We start from the raw sequence: 18995 nt of genomic DNA on the forward strand, positions 1-18995 counted from the left end.
CTGTCCAACCTTATCAGTGACCTGATCTTGTCCCACATTCCTCTCTAATCCACAGCTGTCCAACCTTATCACTGATCTGACCTAACCTCGGCCCCCATTCCTCTCTAATCCACAGCTGTCCAACTTTATCAGTGACCTGACCTTGTATAACATTCTTCACTAATGCACAGCTGTCCAACCTTATCAATGACCTGACCTACGTCCATATTCCTCACTAATCCACAGCTGTCCAACATTATCAGTGACCCGACCTTGTCCCACATTCTCACTAATCTACAGCTGTCGAACCTTATCAGTGATTTTACCTAACCTCATCCTCATTCCTTATCACACACACACACACACTTTAACACAAATTGACACACATTTGAGGTTTATCTCTTCTTCTAAACTGATGGGAGATATTAAAAAGTGACTGGCTTATTTACATTTGTATGCACACACACTCACTCACTCACTCACTCACTCACTCACTCACTCACTCACTCACTCACTCACTCACTCACTCACTCACTCACTCACTCACTCACTCACTCACTCACTCACACACATACACCCAGTCACTTTTTAATATCTCCCATCAGTGTAGAAGAAGAGATAAACCTCAAATGTGTGTCAATTCGTGTGAAAGGCTCCTTTCCCTCTCTGCCTCTCCCTCCAGTAGATGTGCTTATTTACATTTGTATGCACACACACACACACACAGAAGTTATCATTTGCAACTGCGACCTGGCCAAGATAAAGCGCAGCAATTCGACGCATACAACAACACAGAGTTACACATGGAATAAACAAAACATACAGTCAATAATACAATAGAACAAAAGAAAACAAAAAGTCTATATACAGTGAGTGCAAATGAGGTAAGTTAAGGAAATATATAGGCCGTGGTGGCGAAGTAATTACAATATAGCAATTAAACACTGGAATGGTAGATTGGCAGAAGTTGAATGTGAAGGTAGAGATACTGGGGTGCAAAGGAGCAAAATAAATAAATACCATTATGGGGATGAGGTAGGTAGATAGATGGGCTGTTTACAGATAGGTTAAGTACAGGTACAGTGATCTGTACAATGCTGTGACAGCTGGTGCTTAAAGCTAGTGAGGGATATGTGAGTCTCCAGCTTCAGAGATTTTTGCAATTTGTTCCAGTCATGGGCAGCAGAGAACTGGAAGGAAAGATGACCAACGGAGGAATGGGCTTTGGGGTGACCAGTGAGATATACCTGCTGGAGTGCATGCTACGAGTGGGTGCTGCTATGGTGACCAGTGAGCTGAGATAAGGCGGGGCTCTACCTAGCAGAGACTTGTAGATAACCTGTAGCCAGTGGGTTTGGCAATGAGTATGAAGAGCATGAAGCAAGGGCCAACCAACGAGAGCGTACAGGTTGCAATGGTGGGTAGTGTATGGGGCTTTGGTGACAAAATGGATGGCACTGTGATAGACTGCATCTAGTTCGTTGAGTAGAGTGTTGGAGGCTATTTTATAGATGACATCACCGAAGTCGAGGATTGGTAGGATCGTCAGTTTTACGAGGGTATGTTTGGCAGCATGAGTGAAGGATGCTTTGTTGCGATATAGGAAGCCGATTCTAGATTAATTGGATTGGAGATGCTTAATGTGAGTGTGGAAGGAGAGTTTACAGTTTAACCAGACACCCAGGTGTTTGTAGTTGTCCATGTATTCTAAGTCAGAGCCGGGACGGGCGAGCAAGTGTGGGCAGCGATCGATTGAAAAGCATGCTTTTAGTTTTACTTGCGTTTAAGAGCAGTTGGAGGCAACGGAAGGAGAGTTGTATGGCATTGAAGCTCTTCTGGAGGTTAGTTAACACAGTGTCTAAGGAGGGGCTAAGAAATGTTGCCAATGGAACTTTGCCAACTAATACAAAAATGTTTTTTCACTAGACTAATTCTTCAACTTTTGACAGACATCCCTGTATAACTAACACAGCACTAACTCGTCAACTAAGGATGGAATCCTCTTCTCTCATACTTACCGTCATAAGTTCTACTACAAACACAGGTGGATGAGAGGAGATGACAGCAAAGACAGCAAAGAGGATACACCATACAATTACAACATGCATTCTATTTTTACGAGTTGGACACAAATTGGGCTCCTGGACTCCTCTGGCTCCAGGGCTGGTGAGTTCAATTTTGCTGCCTCATTCTTTGGCTCGGGCTTCTTGGGGGCCATTGTCCTGGACAGGGGAGTGTGTAAGCGAGAGTGTGTTTGTGTCGAGTGGGAGGCTGAGGGAGGACCATCTCTAGAAGGGTAAAAAGACAGTCTTAAGGATAGAACTTCACAAGACTTCCCTGAATAACCTGTGGCATGGAATTCATCTACACAGTCAAGTACATGGCTACTAAGACATCATCAGGTTTTCTCTCTCATAATGGCCAATATTATCAGTACTTGGGTCCCAGTCAACACTTAACTATTTAGCACATCAGTTGTGACATGACGGGTTAAGGACTTAGGTGGGTAATAAGTATTATTTCCCTCTCAGTATGTTTGTCGGGTATGGAGGGGCAGTGGCTTAGCTACATTACTCAAGGGAGATGGAGGAAGGGGTCTTTTTAAAGATGTTTAAACTATCTTCCTCTCTTAACTTAGTTGCCCACAACTCCCAATAGAGAGAAAGAGAGAGCAAGAGAGAGAGAGAGAAAGAGAGAGATGGGGGAGAGGCCTGATGGAACTGTTTGGGGTTGGAAAGGGGGAAGAATTGTAGGAGGGCAGATGCAGTGTCTGAACAGCTGAGGGAGACACTGATGATGAAAGAAGGATTGGCCTGGCCGTTGGTGTGCTCAGTGAACTGAAATGAACTGACTGAGCTCTTGGCCTGGTAGGCACCGAAGTATAAACATTTGAATGATCTAAACTCTACAGTTACTGTAAATATACAGTAAATATTTTGACTCTCATAACGTACTGTGTTACACCATGTTATGTCATGTCTTTGAATAATAAAATGTGCTGTAGGCTTATATGGGTCTCGGTGCGCTGTAGGCTTATATGGGATGCTCACAATGGTGCATCTGTAGAAGTTCGTGAGGGTCTTAGGGAAAGCCGAATTTCTTCAGCTTCAAACAACTTACTATAAAATATCACCTGTCGTATAATTGTAAATAAACAAGTATTGGCACTATTTCATATAATTGTGTAACGATCTAAAATGTATGTGCGCATGTACATAAAAAAATATTATTCACATTTATTTTTATGTTTATGCTAAGGATACGGACATAACATCTATTAATGATGACACTTTCGCTTTTTAAATCATGGCATATGTTTATGAAACTAGATGGGCATATTTACAGACTGAGTTTATTTAAAAGTTATTTAAAAGTTGCATTCTATATTTGCATAGCATATATTTTGTTTGTGACTCACTCAGTTTGTGACTCACTACTTACAGTTGAAATCGGAAGTGTATATACAGTATGTAGTCCCTCCTGCAGCAAAGCAACCCCACAACATGATGCTGCCACCCCCGTGCTTCACGGTTGGGATGGTGTTCTTCGGCTTGCAAGCCTCTCCCTTTTCCTCCAAACATTATGGTCAAATCATTTAAGAGTATTTTTGTTTCATAACACCAGAGGACATTTCTCCAAAAGTATGATCTTTGTCCCCATGTGCAGTTGCAAGCCGTAGTCTGGCTTTGTATTGCAGTTTTGGAGCAGTGTTTTCCTCCTTGCTGAGTGGCCTTTCAGGTTACTACTGTGGATACTGTGGTTACTGTGGTTACAGGTTACTGTGGATATAAATACTTTTGTACCTGTTTCCTCCGGCATCTTCACAAGGTCCTTTGCTGTTGTTCTGGGATTGATTGATTGATGGCAGCGTGGTCCCATGGTATTTATACTTGCGTACTATTGTTTGTAAGCAGACACATCGATGGCTCTGAACGAACTTTATTTAACTCTCTGCAAACAAACCGGAGGCTGCATTCATTGTAGCTGGGGATTTTAACAAGGCTAATCTGAAAACAAGACTCCCTAAATTTTATCAGCATATCGATTGCGCAACCAGGGGTGGAAAGACCCTGGATCATTGTTACTCTAACTTCCGCGACGCATATAAGGCCCTGCCCCGCCCCCTTTCGGAAAAGCTGACCACGACTCCATTTTGTTGATCCCTGCCTACAGACAGAAACTAAAACAAGAAGCTCCCACGCTGAGGTCTGTCCAACGCTGGTCTGACCAAGCTGACTCCACACTCCAAGACTGCTTCCATCACGTGGACTGGGAGATGTTTCGTATTGCGTCAGACAACAACATTGACGAATACGCTGATACGGTGTGCGAGTTCATTAGAACGTGCGTTGAAGATGTCATTCCCATAGCAACGATTAAAACATTCCCTAACCAGAAACCATGGATTGATGGCAGCATTCGTGTGAAACTGAAGGCACGAACCACTGCTTTTAATCAGGGCAAGGTGTCTGGTAACATGACTGAATACAAACAGTGCAGCTATTCTCTCCGCAAGGCTATCAAACAAGCTAAGCGCCAGTACAGAGACAAAGTAGAATCTCAATTCAACGGCTCAGACACAAGAGGCATGTGGCAGGGTCTACAGTCAATCACGGACTACAGGAAGAAACCCAGCCCAGTCACGGACCAGGATGTCTTGCTCCCAGGCAGACTAAATAACTTTTTGCCCGCTTTGAGGACAGTACAGTGCCACTGACACGGCCTGCAACGGAAACATGCGGTCTCTCCTTCACTGCAGCCGAAGTGAGTAAGACATTTAAACGTGTTAACCCTCGCAAGGCTGCAGGCCCAGACGGCATCCCCAGCCGCGCCCTCAGAGCATGCGCAGACCAGCTGGCCGGTGTGTTTACGGACATATTCAATCAATCCCTATACCAGTCTGCTGTTCCCACATGCTTCAAGAGGGCCACCATTGTTCCTGTTCCCAAGAAAGCTAAGGTAACTGAGCTAAACGACTACCGCCCGTAGCACTCACTTCCGTCATCATGAAGTGCTTTGAGAGACTGGTCAAGGACCATATCACCTCCACCCTACCTGACACCCTTGACCCACTCCAATTTGCTTACCGCCCAAATAGGTCCACAGACGATGCAATCTCAACCACACTGCACACTGCCCTAACCCATCTGGACAAGAGGAATACCTATGTGAGAATGCTGTTCATCGACTACAGCTCGGCATTCAACACCATAGTACTCTCCAAGCTCGTCATCAAGCTCGAGACCCTGGGTCTCGACCCCGCCCTGTGCAACTGGGTACTGGACTTCCTGACGGGCCGCCCCCAGGTGGTGAGGGTAGGCAACAACATCTCCTCCCCGCTGATCCTCAACACTGGGGCCCCACAAGGGTGCGTTCTGAGCCCTCTCCTGTACTCCCTGTTCACCCACGACTGCGTGGCCATGCACGCCTCCAACTCAATCATCAAGTTTGCGGACGACACAACAGTGGTAGGCTTGATTACCAACAACGACGAGACGGCCTACAGGGAGGAGGTGAGGGCCCTCGGAGTGTGGTGTCAGGAAAATAACCTCACACTCAACATCAACAAAACTAAGGAGATGATTGTGGACTTCAGGAAACAGCAGAGGGAACACCCCCATCCACATCGATGGAACAGTAGTGGAGAGGGTAGCAAGTTTTAAGTTCCTCGGCATACACATCACAGACAAACTGAATTGGTCCACTCACACAGACAGCATCGTGAGGAAGGCGCAGCAGCGCCTCTTCAACCTCAGGAGGCTGAAGAAATTCGGCTTGTCACCAAAAGCACTCACAAACCTCTACAGATGCACAATCGAGAGCATCCTGGCGGGCTGTATCACCGCCTGGTATGGCAACTGCACCGCCCTCAACCGTAAGGCTCTCCAGAGGGTAGTGAGGTCTGCACAACGCATCACCGGGGGCAAACTACCTGCCCTCCAGGACACCTACACCACCCGATGCTACAGGAAGGCCATAAAGATCATCAAGGACATCAACCACCCGAGCCACTGCCTGTTCACCCCGCTGTCATCCAGAAGGCGAGGTCAGTACAGGTGCATCAAAGCTGGGACCGAAAGACTGAAAAACAGCTTCTATCTCAAGGCCATCAGACTGTTAAACAGCCACCACTAACATTGAGTGGCTACTGCCAACACACTGTCAATGACACTGACTCTACTCCAGCCACTTTAATCATGGGAATTGATGGGAAATGATGTAAATATATCACTAGCCACTTTAAACAATGCTACCTTATATAATGTTACTTACCCTACATTGTTCATCTCATATGCATACGTTGATACTGTACTCTATATCATCGACTGCATCCTTATATAATACATGTATCACTAGCCACTTTAACTATGCCACTTGGTTTACATACTTATCTCATATGTATATACTGTACTCGATATCATCTACTGTATCTTGCCTATGCTGCTCTGTACCATCACTCATTCATATATCCTTATGTACATATTCTTTATCCCCTTACACTGTGTATAAGACAGTAGTTTTTTTTTGGAATTGTTAGTTAGATTACTTGCTCGTTATTACTGCATTGTCGGAACTAGAAGCACAAGCATTTCGCTACACTCGCATTAACATCTGCTAACCATGTGTATGTGACAAATAAAATTTGATTTGATTTGATTTGATTTGATTTGTACAGATGAACGTGGTACCTTCAGGCGTTTGGAAATTGCTCCCAAGGATGAACCAGACTTGTGGAGGTCTACAATTTGTTTTCTGAGGTCTTGGCTGACTTTTGTCTGTAAACAATGTTGGAAAAATTACTTGTGTCATACACAAAGTAGATGTCCTAACCGACTTGCCAAAACTATAGTTTGTTAACTTCTTGTGTCGAACAATCCCGTATCCGGGAGCGTAATCATAGCCTCAAGCTCATTACCATAACGCAGCGTTAGATTTTCAAAATATGCTTTTCAACCATAGCTCCACAAGCATTTGTGTAAGAGTATTGATAGCTAGCATAGCATTAAGCCTAGCATTCAGCAGGCAACATTTTCACAAAAACAATAAAAGCATTCAAATAAAATGATTTACCTTTGAAGAACTTCAGATGTTTTCAAGGAGGAGACTCTCAGTTAGATAGCAAATGTTCAGTTTTTCCAAAATATTATTTGTGCAGGAGAAATCGCTCCGTTTTGTTCATCACGTTTGGCTAAGAAAACAAAACAAAAATTCAGTCATTACAACGCCAAACTTTTTCCAAATTAACACTTTAATATTAACAAATTAACACAAATTCATATCGACAGAAACATGGCAAACGTTGTTTAGAATCAATCCTCAAGGTGTTTTTCACATATCTATTCGATGATAAGTCATTTGTGGCAGTTGGGTTTCTCCTCTGAAGCAAATGGAAAAATACACGCAGCTGGAGATTACGCAATAATTCCAACGGAGGACACCAAGCGAGCACCTGGTAAATGTAGTCTCTTATGGTCAATCTTCCAATGATATGCCTACAAATACGTCACAATGCTGCAGACACCTTGGGGAAACGACAGAAAGTGTAGGCTCATTCCCTGTGCATTCACAGCCATATAAGGAGACATTGGAACACAGCGCCTTCAAAATCCGGGGCTTTTCCTGTTTGAAATTTCATCTTGGTTTGTAGCATCAGTTCTGTGGCACTCACAGATAATATCTTTGCAGTTTTGGAAACGTCAGAGTGTTTTCTTTCCAAAGCTGTCAATTATATGCATAGTCGAGCATCTTTTTATGACAAAATATCTTGTTTAAAACGGGAACGTTTTTTTATCCAAAAATTAAAAGAGTGCCCCCTATATCGAAGAAGTTATCAAGATATTTGTGGAGTGGTTGAAAAACAAGTGTTAATGACTCCAACCTAAGTGTATGTAAACTTCCGACTTCAACTGTAGATGAAAACTCTCTTGGTAGATTAGTGTGGTCTACAGCTTATCATGAGATACTCTACTTTAGGTGAGCAAAACCTTGAGACTTCCTTAGATGTATCGTGCACCAGCTGTTGTTTACAAATATACATAGACCGCCACCTCCTGTCACCAAAGGCTTCTGTTCTATCCTGCCAATACAGTGTGTAACCCGCCAGCTGTATTGTATTCATGTCGTCGTTTAGCCACAACTCGGTGAAACATAAGACATTACAGTTTTAATGTCCCGTTGTTATGAAATATATGTTCTTGTAGTTTGTCCACTTTATTAACCAGCGATTGTATGTTGGCCAATAGTATTGATGGCGAAGGCAGATTAACCACTCGTTGCCGGATCCTTACAAGGCACCACGATCTCCTTCCGCGATATCTCCATATTTTCTCCTGCGAATGCCGGGGATGAGGGCCTCGTTGGGTGTCTGGAGTAAATCCCTCTCTTCCGACTCATTAAATAAAAATTCTTCCTCAAGGTGAGTAATCGCTGTTCTGATGTCCAGAAGCTGTTTTCAGTCATAAGAGACAGTAGCAGCAACATTATCTACAAAATAAGTTACAAACAATGTGAAAAAACAAACAAAATAGCACGGTTGTGAGGCAATAAATCGGCAGCCATCCCCTCTGGCACCATTATATCTTTAAACATGTTAAACCGTGTTCACATGTATTCAATCTAGAGTTCACATGTTAACACCACAATTTTCATGTGAGAAGAATAACATGTTTTCACCTTACATGAATTGCAGACTCACTTGGAATTTGCAGTGTCACGTGAACAATTTTCAAATGAATATTGAATTTAAATATTGAACTTTCACGTGAAAACCTAACTCTCCTGTGGAATTACATTTTCCTATGTGAAAAACATTCACATGAAAATCTCAATTGCACTTTCACATGTGCTTTTACATGTTGTCACGTGATCACGTGAAATTCATGTGGTTTTTCCGTAAGGGATACTACACTCAATATGGAATTTGTTCCATTCGTGGCTCGTGACAATCATCCTGCCAATATTCTTAAATGGTTTCCTCTCATTGCATGATGTTTGGGAAAGAGCCAATCTCCGCTCTCTGCTCTCTTTAAAGGTTGTGTGCGTGTCTGCTTGACCCGCTGGGATGGAAGGTGTGAGACATCCAGCCATCTGTTTATCCGGCTTGCAGGGTTGGGGTGCACCAGTTGCCGCTCTCTGTGAGTCCCAAATGGCACCCTATTCCCTATAGAGTGCACTACTTTTATTTCACTGTAGGAAATAGTGTGCCTATTTGAGACTCAGCCTCTGTTTGGCTCCTGGGGTCCTGGCATGTGGGCTCTGTGACAGATCTGGCCCTCCAGCTGGTTCTGGGATCAGCTCCAGGTAACAGGACAGTAACGGGGCGGATGTGTCGGGCCATCCCAGGAGACACCAAGCAATGTGATTCACCGTAAATTTCTATAAAACTCCCACCGGGCCCAGCCCAATGCTTCAACCCACCATGGGCCAGCGTCTATCCGGGCAACAGGTTTGGTCCATCAGAGTTAATGGATTAAAGTTGGTTAAACCTTTTACTGCAGTGGGCTAAATCAGGGTCATACAGAGTGTTCCTTGGTAGTCTTACATCTACTTTGAAACAAAATATACATCTCACACAAATGGTTATGGGTTTAAAACAAGAAGACACCTGTACCATGTCAGATATAGAGTTGAAATGTATTCATTTGTGAATTTACATCCCAATATTACACATTATATATATCCCAGAAGACTGAAATATAACACAACAGTTCGACATATTAATTATGAAAAATATGAATAACATTCCACCCATGAGGCCACTAGAGGGAGATCGACTGCAGGAAAGGGATATATACAATGACTTTTATATGACTTAAATTACTTTCTAAACAAGAAAGAAATACATGCTATGAACAGGAGGTAGGAAATCAGGTTTAAATGTAAAGCTTTAAATCTATTACCTGTAAGAGTGAGTCAGAAATAATAAAAAATATCTGTATGATTAAACCATTGGATCTGATGCAACTGAAAGTTCGAGACTTGAAATGTATAGAGAGAAAAAGCTTCACTCAGCCTTTGATTAGAATATTTTCTGAGGGCACTTTACAATGTCACCAGTGAGTTGTACTATTTTGAGTATGCTCTGTCTATGCTCTAAGCTGCTCTAACAAGTTTCCTTATTACAGTGATGCAACTTTGAATGAGATTAAGACACATGTAGCATAACCAGATTGACTTGTTAGTCATGTTCCAAACTACAAGCAATAGGCATAATATATTTAAAATGGTTTTCTATAAATCTCTGCAATCAGCACCCCTTAGCTAACACTGTAACAGCTTCACAATTCCTGTGGACATGTCTGCCTGTATCTAATACATGGGTCTGTATCCAACACGACGCCAGACGGTCACTCCCCGGAACATGATGCCTGCAGCAGCTTTGTGCAACCAGAGAGAGGCAGAGAGTCAGCACACATGCACACATGCACACACACACACACACACACACACACACACACACACACACACACACACACACACACACACACACACACACACACACACACACACACAGAGAGTCTTTTCAGAAGCAAGTGTCAATGCAGGAACACTCCAGGCCTTCTGAGAATATGTGTGCTCTTTATGTTACGACATGGCAACATTATCAGATGTGCAGAGATGGTGGGCAGGATTATGTTGCTGCTCAGCTGCTGCTTCTGGCACTCTCAAATATTCTGAGGGAGACAGAGAGAGAGAGAGAGAGAGAAAAGAGAGAGAGAGAGAGAGAGAGAGAGAGAGAGAGAGAGAGAGAGAGAGAGAGAGAGAGAGAGAGAGAGAGAGAGAATTACATTAAAAGATAGTGAGATGCAGAAAACATTTGACCTTCAAAGACTTCAGTTGGAAGAGAAAACAAGATGAGGCCTCCTGTTCTGATTCGATGCATGATACATAGGTTATACATGTTATCCTTGTGACGGAAATCATCCAGTCCATTTACAATCCTATTCTCTCATACTAATTATCTCATTCCTTTTTTTATCCACAAGGAGAATGATAATGGTATGAATACTGGCACAGTACTGACACAGTACAGATTAAGGGTAAATATGGACAGTCATGACCCATTACTAAATGAAATAAAAATGTGTCATTGACGTTTATGTAACTGGACTGCTTTCTTTTATAAGGTCCTTTGATGTAGTTTTATTCTGTCTTGCTCTTGGGTGAGAAACTGGGTAGGTTCTCACCCGAATTTTGGTAGATCATATTACTGGAGTTGTACTGACCAAGGGAATAGTTGTTATAGTGGTTATTGACAAGCCAGAAGGATTTATGTAAGCCAAAGAACATATCCACAAATAGAGTCCTTATAAATCAACTCAATCCAACTAAATATTGTGTTTCGATTTCTGGTTTAAGATTATTATGTCATAATTTTTGGATCGCTTGGTGATAAAAAAAAATATATATATTTTTTTTTATTTCACCTTTATTAACCAGGTAGGCTAGTTGAGAACAAGTTTTCATTTGCAACTGCGACCTGGCCAAGATAAAGCATAGCAGTGTGAACAGACAACACAGAGTTACACATGGAGTAAACAATTAACAAGTCAATAACACAGTAGAAAAAATGAGTCTATATACATTGTGTGCAAAAGGCATGAGGAGGTAGGCGAATAATTGCAATTTTGCAGATTAACACTGGAGTGATAAATGATCAGATGGTCATGTACAGGTAGAGATATTGGTGTGCAAAAGAGCAGAAAAGTAAATAAATAAAAACATCCCTTTTGGCCCGACAGTCTAAGGGGGATGGTAGTGAGACCCGTAACATAACTCATGCAAATTTGACACACTGAACTCTGTCTTCAAAGTAGTTGGTGAACCAGGCACGGCAGTCATCAGAAAAACTGAGGCTACTGAGTCTGCCGATAAGAATATGGTGATTGACAGAGTCGAAAGCCTTGGCAAGGTCGATGAAGACGGCTGCACAGTACTGTCTTTTTTTTTTAATGATATCGTTTAGTACCTTGAGCGTGGCTGAGGTGCACCCGTGACCGGCTCGGAAACCAGATTGCACAGCGGAGAAGGTACGGTGGAATTCGAGATGGTCAGCGACCTGTTTGTTGACTTGGCTTTCGAAGACCTTAGATAGGCAGGGTAGGATGGATATAGGTCTGTAACAGTTTGGGTCCAGGGTGTCTCCCCCTTTGAAGAGGGGGATGACTGCGGCAGCTTTCCAATCCTTGGGGATCTCAGACAATATGAAAGACGATGTGAAAGAGAGGTTGAACAGGCTGGTAATAGAAACCCTTCACATGCCTGCTCCTGTCCCAGTCCACCCATGGGAATGGCCCGCAGAGCCATGGCAGAGAATTCATGTGGACTACGCTGGTTCCCTTTGAAAAGCACATGTTTCTGGTTATAGTTGATGCCCATTCCAAATGGCCAGAGGTGTTTTGCACTGACTCCTCCACCTCAGCTAAGACGATAGAGTGTCTCAGAACAACGTTTGCACGCTTCGGTTTGCCACTGCAGCTGGTAAGTGACAAGTTTACAAGATTAATGTTAGTAAATGGAATCAAACACTCAACCTCAGCTCCGTACCACCCTGCCACCAATGGGTTGGCAGAACGCTTTGTGCAAACCCTAAAGCAAGGACTCTGTGCAGCAAAACGAGACGAAGGGACTTTGCAAACAAAACTGGCCAAGTTCCTGGCCTCCTACCGAAACACCCCACATGCCACAACAAATGAAAGCCCAGCCGCACTAATGTTCGGGAGGCCTCTCCGCACACAGCTGGACATCATGAAGCCAAACAGGCGTAATAAAGTGCTGAACAAACAAGCCAAGATGCTCTCCGGTGGCCGGGAGCGCCATCTCCAAACAGGACAGGAAGTGATGGTGCGAGACTACAGAAGAGGAGGGAAATGGACAAGAGGGACCGTACACACACAAATGGGACCCAGAACTTACCAGGTTCAAGTGAGCCCAGACATAATGTGGCGGCGTCACATTAACCAAATGCATTCCACGGAAAACAGCACAATAATAGAGAGAGAACAGGCACAGAGAGATCCTGAGAGTGACACACAGGGAACTATAGAGGACGGTGGGGCAGTAAAAAGACCCCAGGCTGAAAGAAGGGAACGTGTTGATGAAGGTGCTGCTATAGCGGAAGCTATAATCGAACAAGCACACACTGAGGATGTTCAAGAGCCTCCAGACAATCCGAGGCGCTACCCAGAATGAAGGCACCGTCCACCAGACAGACTAGACTTATAAACAAACAAACAAACAAACACTAACTGTTCAAGTTCAAATTAAAAGATACAAAATAACTACAACAAGTTCTGGGGAATGTTTTCAGTTGTGGTTTGGTAAAAGTAACTCTGATTGTATAAGAGAAGGAATGTTATGTTCTGTTAATTACTGATGTCCCCTTTAAGGATGGAGCACCCTTGGTCATGAGCAGTGTTGTTCTATGTTATTCTGGTACTAACTCGTTTGAGTAAATGTGAAGCTCCAGTTCAATTGCTTGTATTCAGAGTCTTTCTTATTACATAAATAAGTACTAAGTGTCAAGACACTACACACATCATGGCTCTACTTTGCAAACTCAACCATGTGCTATTCTCGTTATTCTTTTTGATATGTGTATGTTCTGTTTATGACTGCGATACCTGTTTGAGGTTTATGTTATTACACACTTTTACAGGCGTCAGATTTGCTGGAAACAGGCTGGAAAGTCAAATGTCAAAAGATAATTTCTGAACCAGCACAGATCAGTTCAGGTATTACTATACAGTACAGTATAACATTATTAAAGAGGCCAGAAGGGACTTAAAATCCCTGGTGGGAAAGGGTTTCGAGAAAAGCACGCAGCTGCCTCAGTGTCCTCTGGCCTGAGTGTGCTGGAGCTGGTTGTTCAGCGACATCTAGTCTATATGAACACATTCTGCTGGGTGAGGAGACTAGTGGGTGACAGGGCGTTGAAGAGAGGGACGAGAGGTATGAGATAAGTATGGTATGCTCCCCGGCATGGTGTGTGGCGTCCCTTATCGCAGCGATAAGTCGATTTCTGACATGTTGGTGACGAGTGGCTCCCTGTGAGATGACAGTCCTGCTGTATTTCATGTCATACGGTGGAATAACGGGGAGGACATGATCTCATGGAGTTCACATGCGTTATCTGGCATGGCGAGGGCTTGTGGGTCTGGAGTGGATGCCATGAGATGACTTGGCGCTTGACAGTTAGGAAGGACAGACAAAAGCTAGGAGAGTGTCTTCTGCATTTGCTCCAATCAAATGTTAACAAAGGTTTTCTTGGTATTAAAGGGGTAAAGGGATCAGTCGCTGGCTCTGCTCCTGAGGAAAACATCAAACTTTTTCGGCTGGTGGATGATATTTCTGTACGTGGTTGAAGTTGACCCTGACTCCCGTGCCTCAGAAACAGAAACCCAGTCCTTCCAGAGCGCCTCCCCCACTCTCTCCCCCACCCCTGTCGCTCTTGCCAATAAATAGAGGTTCTGAACTGGTTGAAACAAAAAAAAAAAGTTATGGTTTATATCGTTCCTCTCTGTTCCTTTTTAAACCTCTTTGGAATGACAAGTGTAGGGCACAGATGCGACTGAACTTTGGTGGGTGGTGAAGAGAGCGAGAGAGGTTGGAGGTGCAGGTAGCCGACACAGTCACACACGCTGGAAAATATATACAGTAGACATACATTAAGGAGGGAGGGGTTGGCATGTGTGTGTGTTGAAGGAAGCCGTTAAGTACTAGGAGAGGGGCAGGGGTAAAAGGGGGTGGAGGGGGCTAGAACGTGTAAACAGAGTAGATAGCATTTTAACCCCTTGCGAAATAGAATGTGGCAGAGTTCTGAGCTGTCAGAAAGCTATGAGACGGAATGCTAACGGCCTGTTTATCGGCACGATGTAAGGCAGGGAGCGGAGGGCTAGCGAGTGAGGAGCTAGGAATGAGCAGAGTCATTGCAGGTACTGTAACCTGACTCCTTACCATGTTTGTCTGTAGCAGCCTGGCAGCTACAACCTAGCCCACGAATGAAAGTTTACAACACACACTACCGGTCAAACATTTTAGAATACCTGTTCAATGTTTTTTCTTTATTTTTACTATTTTAACATTGTAGAATAATAGTGAAGACATCAAAACTATGAAATAACACATGGAATCATGTAGTAGCCAAAAAAGTGTTAAACAAACCAAAATATGTTTTATATTTGAGATTCTTCAAAAACAAGTCTTTGCCTTGATGACAACTTTGCACACTCTTGGCATTCTCTCAACCAGCTTCACCTGGAATGCTATTCCAACAGTATTGAAGGAGTTCCCACATATGCTGAGCACTTGTTGGGTGCCTTTCCTTCACTCTGAATTGAGGAGGCCAGGTCATCTGATGCAGCACTCTATAACTCTCCTTCTTGATCAAATTGCCCATACACAGCCTGGAGGTGCAGAACTGGTGTATGTGTAAAGAAATGCACAACCGTAGTGTGAAAGTATAGCGGAGGGCTCTGCAGTCATGCTGACCCGAAAGGTAACACTACTGGAAGCCTGGAAGAGGCACAGGACCTTTCTGAGGAAGAAAGCTAAAGACCTGGAAAGATGCCCTCGTGGATATTCACAGGTGGTGATTGGGGTTCACAGTCTCAATGTTAGGTTGTGAGTTAGAAGTTCTCTGTTTGTCCTTAAAGATGTGATGGTGGTCCGTGCTCAATTATCAACATGGTTACACTCAGAAAATAACTTGAATAAAATAAAACAATTTTATTGCTAATAATGTCCTAAATTGAATGGACCACATTGGTGGTTGTATGCAAAAGGGAATGGGTTTGATTGTCTCAGCCAAAGTCGACAGGTTTTGTTGTGCTAAGTAACATTTTATCTATCCTGGATTTTGGCAATATTTTGTGAGGAGTGCAGCAAAGCAGATATTCAACGCATTATTTTACAATCTTTAACACATTATTTTAAAATGATTGCAACTGGAAGTTTTGAGAAATGATATGATACAAATTTGTATTTCCTTGATTTATCAACTGGAACATAACTTTATTTTTTATTTTTTATTAGTTGTTCAGTAACCCAGCGTGACGTCTGTGTGTGTGCGTGCATCAGTGAGCAGCGTGCATCGAAAGAAATCAGCCAAGACCTCAGATAATAATTGTATACCGCCACGAATCTGGTTCATCCTTGGGAGCAATTTCCAAACGCAAGTATAACCACCATGATGCGGAAAGTGCAAGTCAATCCCAGAACAACAGCAAAGGACCTTGTGAAGATGCTGGAGGAAACAGGTACAAACGTATCTATATTCACAGTAAAACAAGTCCTATATTGACAAATCCTGAAAGGCCGCTCAGCAAGGAAGAAGAAACTGCTCAAAAAAAAAAGCCAGACTGCGGTTGACTGCAGACCGCACGTGGGGACAAAGATCGTACTTTTGTGAGAAATGTCCCCTGGTCTGATGAAACAAAAATAGAACTGTTTGGCCATAATGACCATCTTTGTGTTTGGAGGAAAAAGGGGAGGCGTGCAAGCCGAAGAACACCATCTCAACCGTGAAGCACGGGAGTGGCAGCATCATGTTGTGCGGTGGCTTTGCTGCAGGAGGGACTTCACAAAATAAAAAGGAAAATTATGTGGATATATTGAAGCAACATCTCAAGACATCAGTCAAGTTAAAGCTTGTTCACAAATGGGTCTTCCAAATGAACAATGACTCCAAGCATACTTCCAAAGTTGTGGCAAAATGGCTTAAGGACAACAAAGTCAAGGTATTGGAGTGGCCATCACAAAGCCCTGACCTCAATCCCATTGAAAATTTGTGGGCAGAACTGAAAAAGTGTGTGCGAGCAAGGAGGCCTACAAACCTGACTCAGTTACACCAGCTCTGTCAGGAGGAACTGGCCAAAATGTACATAATTTAATGTGGGAAGCGTTTGACCCAAGTCAAACCGTTTAAAGGCAATGCTACCAAATACTAATTGAGTGTATGTAAACTTCTGACCCACTGGGAATGTGATAAAAGAAATAAAAGCTGAAATAAATAATTCTCTCTAACATTATTCTGATATTTCATGTTCTTAAAATAAAGTGGTGATCCTAACTGAACAAAGACAGTGAATCTTTACAAGGATTAAATGTCAGGAATTGTGAAGAACGGAGTTTAAATGTATTTGGTGTATGTAAATTTCCGACTTCAACTGTAAATCTTGGTGGGGCAAATAGTAAAAAAAAAAAGTGGGATGCATGCCAGCAAAGCCACAACACAAGACCAATCAATACATTAATTGCACTATAACAGTGACAAACAATACCCACCAACTGCTAGGGCCACCATAAAGCTGTCCCAACATCCGTCCCAACATCTCACCACTGCTACATCTGGCTATCAGCGGCGCCTTGTCTGGCAGTGAAACAGTTAAAAAACATTGCAGATATGGCTGACTTGTTTAACCGAATGTGGTTTCTAATGACAATTGAGAAGTACTATGGCATAATGGGACGACAAGCGAATAAGAGGCAATCCGTAATTTCAATTAAGACATTAATGAGCGAACTAGGACGGACATAGTCAATATAACTATTTGTTTAGCACTTTAGAAATGTACAGAATGATAGAATTCAGAACATGGGCCGTTTTTACAGTGTTCTTCCTGTACACAAAGTCAGAAACATATGATAAATTAAGGGGGCATATAAGCAGACAATCTTACAATATTCAATGATTACATTTCTCTAAAACAGGTTATAGGCTACATGTGCACCACCAAGTCAGAACAGTAGGCGAAATTAAAAGGTGAAAATAGACCAAATTATTAGGGTGAGGCACATGGGCTACTAACAGCGTACTACACATACACCTAGTATTACTTTCTTGGCTACAGTATACATATCTCCCTGGTATATTACATCATTTATTCAGCAGCATACAATACATTTTTGGAGTCACCTTCTTGTGCTGTGCTCACTTGATCAGGAAGGTGACGTGGCGGTCCTTCGTGGGCAAATTTTGTCATCAAAGTCTGGCATTCTCTGGATTTACAGTGGTTTCAAAACAACTGGGTCCAATCATGATGACGTCATTGATATTCAGGTCGTAGCTCTAGAAAGATGCCAGATTTACAATTTCGAGTTGGATGACCGTTCAAAACATATTTTACCAGTCAGAGCTTGTTTATTCCCTACTTGTCATTTGTCTTGAACTCACTGAAGTCAAGTTTTTGCAGTTCCGTGTTAACAGTTGTTAAATAATGTTAAATGTTTATAATTTCATTCTTGGAAAAGAGCCCCTTAATCCCAGATTTGGGACCACACAGCCACTCCACTGAATTGCAGACTAGTGATTACTTTGCAATACTTGCCGAGTTAGCTACTGCCACTGATTCCTTCCAAACCACTCATTGTTGAATTAGAGATTTCCAAGTTGTTGTGCAGTGTTTATGCCCAATGGCCGATGAGCACCGATACGCTGTATCTATAATTTCTCTTAATTATTTATCTTCATATGACAAGGAATAAAAAGGATATGCCAGTAGATTGTCAACTTGATTCATAATGATGAGTGATAGCTAAGATTTGAAAGTATGATGTTGACAGGATCAGTCCAATCAAAGCTAGGTGATTTGACATCATTTTATCTGTGGCCAATGACTTTGAGCCTTCTTGGATTGGATTGGCACTTCTAAAGTAACTCTATGGCAGAACCCAAGTGGCTTTAATTTTCTAGGTCTACCCTTAGACTTGGCAGTGACGTAGTGTCCCCATGAGTGACAGAACACTGAGCCAAAAACGCTCCGTGTTTTCTGATGGCTTGCCCCACCACCACAGAAAGCACTGAGCTAGGCTGAAACCTGCATTTTGGAGCTGCCTTACTCAAGAAAACAAAATAGAGGCCATGTTAGTATTACATTGTTTTCAAACTGATATGTGACACGTATTAATGCCAAAATAACATGCAAAACAGGCAAGCCCCCCCCCCCCCCCCCAAAAAAAAAAAAAAGAATGTATTTATTTTTGGGGGATAAAAAAATTGTCAAAAAAATGTGGGACTC

The sequence above is a fragment of the Oncorhynchus tshawytscha genome, unplaced genomic scaffold, assembly GCF_018296145.1.
Source record: "Oncorhynchus tshawytscha isolate Ot180627B unplaced genomic scaffold, Otsh_v2.0 Un_contig_9047_pilon_pilon, whole genome shotgun sequence".
NCBI lineage: Eukaryota > Metazoa > Chordata > Actinopteri > Salmoniformes > Salmonidae > Oncorhynchus > Oncorhynchus tshawytscha.